Here is a 2356-nt window from a genome sequence, read left to right as displayed (position 1 = left end):
GACAATACTTGGTAGGCTGGATGGGCTGTTCTGCCCATGTGTCAGGTGAGCAGCTCAGTTCCTTTGGCTGCCTAATTTGCCTCCTTAAAACAGTGACTTCAATACTCCATTTCTTTAATTCAGACCCCTCTAAATATCTCCTAGTCTGCAAGCCATTTTCAGCTAGCAACACAGCTGAAATATAGTGCTGGTAGAAATCAAGCTGTCATCTTGCTTTGATGCCAAAAGGCTTTTTAACTTGAACCCCTGATGGTTCTGGCATCAAACTCATGGTTTTGGCCTCAACTTCCCCTGCACCAGGACCCCAGGAACAGCACCTTAGTCCGACTGGAGCGTGCGGCATCCTGTTGTCGTCCCAGCTCCTTGCCCTTGAGGACGTGGCTGCCTGTAGCAGTGGCCGAACTGCTGCTGCCCAAAGGAGAAAGGAATGACTTGGTGTAAAGCTCTGCAGGCTGCCTCTGTCCCATGCAGAGTCGATGACCTCAGCAGCCTATACACAGGGCCAAGCTAACAACCTGAGAAGGAGTCACAGAGTGCAGGAGTTTCTGCAACAACCATACTTTCCAGCCTACTTGGACAGAATAAGAGGCAAGAGAAAGGGGCCTGTTGGCTGCCTTGAGAGGCAGAATTGCTGTCGATTGTTCCGTGGCTGTTTTGTTCTTTGTCTTTAGCAGAGTTACCTCCCAGAGGCTGGGAGACAGGTATGTTTGCATAGCATGAGTACCACTGCTTACAGAGCAAAAGGCAGTATAAAGCAGCAGTGAAGAACAAGGATGGCCTGTCAAGATGGTAGGAGTAACATGGAGAGCCTAAAGGATTAGCCAGGCAGGCTTACAGCCAGCCTCATGTTGTGGTTTAACCCCAGCTGGCAACTAAGCACCACACAACCACTCGCTCACTTCCCCCGCTCCCTGCCCTGCGGTGGGATGGGGGAGAGATCAGGTGGGTGAAAGTGAGAAAACTCATGGGTTGAGATAAAAACAGTTTAACAACCACCGGTAAGGAAGAGAGGAAAACAACCAAAAAAAAGAGAGAAAAATAAAACCCAAGAATGACAAGTGATGCAAATGAAAACGATTGCTCAGCACCAACTGACTGATGCCAAGCCAGTCCCCCGAGCAGTGGCCCTCCTGCTAACCTCTCCCCAAGCTTTACATGCTGAGCATGACATCCTATGGTCTGGAATATCCCTTTGGTCAGTTGGGGTCAGCTGTCCCAGCTGTGTCCCCTCCTCGCTCCTTGTGCACCCCCAAGCCTACTTGTGGGCGGGGTGGTGTGAGAAGCAGAACAGCTCCTGGCACTGTGCAAGCGCTGCTCAGTGATAGCCAGCACACCCTGTGCTACCAATACCGTCTCCAGCACAAATCCGAAATGTAGGAGGGAGAGTGGGGTGGGGGTGGGGTGCGGGGAACTGGGGGGGTGTGGGGGTGTGTGGGGGTGGTGGTGTCGGAGTTTGGGTGAGGGCAATGGGCAGCTGGGAGGTGCAGGCAGCACCCTGGGGTCCAGAAGCAGAGGGGTTATGGGGGGGGGAGGTGGAGCAAGGGGGGAGTGGGGGCACTGTAGAATAATTGCTGGAGGTGACTTAGAAATTAAACTTATATTCACACTTTTAGGTAAGGTACAGCATTGAAGAAGCTTCCCAGGTGGAATGCGGCTGACGTGCAAGGAATCCATTCCATGGAAGTTCCCTAGGCCTGCAACCTTAGATGTCGGCAACACCAAGGGAACTTGGTGTGTTGGCTCTAAGAGGAACTGCTTGGAGGGTGGTGTGGTGTGGAGGTACCGCAGCCAGGCTCTGTGATAATATGGGACCTTGAAGGTATCACGGAACTGATAAGCTGCATATTTGCTACCCTGGGCCAACAGTCTGTCATGTTTTTGACAAGATGCTGTCCTTTTGGTGAACTTTGCTCATTATAACATCATTATAATACCAAAACACACCTCCATCCCAAAAGCTACCCGCCTCCAAGGTGCGACCACCCCTCACTGAGTTTGTGCTTTGAATTTTCCTAGCCTATACCTTTAAAAGCAAAGTGAGAAAACTTTACACCAAGCCTAAACAAAGGTATGTATGACTAGAGTCACTCAAGCTCCACCCGAAAGGTGAAAGATAGTATAAAATGGCTTAAGAGAAAGAGAATTTTAGGGAAGACACCATCGCGTACCACTCTGACCTCTGGGATCAGTCGACGGGCTGAGCCTCTCTTCCCCCCCATCGAGACGCCTTTGGGTAAGAGTCAAACACTTGGTTATACCAAGTGCCTCCCCGGAAACTTAGAAATCTCTATAGAGTCGCTTTATTATCATTTAATGTGTTTGTAGTCGGCAGTGTTACTCATACTCTTGGTATTTG

Source organism: Ciconia boyciana, chromosome 27, assembly GCF_034638445.1.
Source record: "Ciconia boyciana chromosome 27, ASM3463844v1, whole genome shotgun sequence".
Taxonomy (NCBI): domain Eukaryota; kingdom Metazoa; phylum Chordata; class Aves; order Ciconiiformes; family Ciconiidae; genus Ciconia; species Ciconia boyciana.
This window is presented reverse-complemented; position numbering follows the sequence as displayed.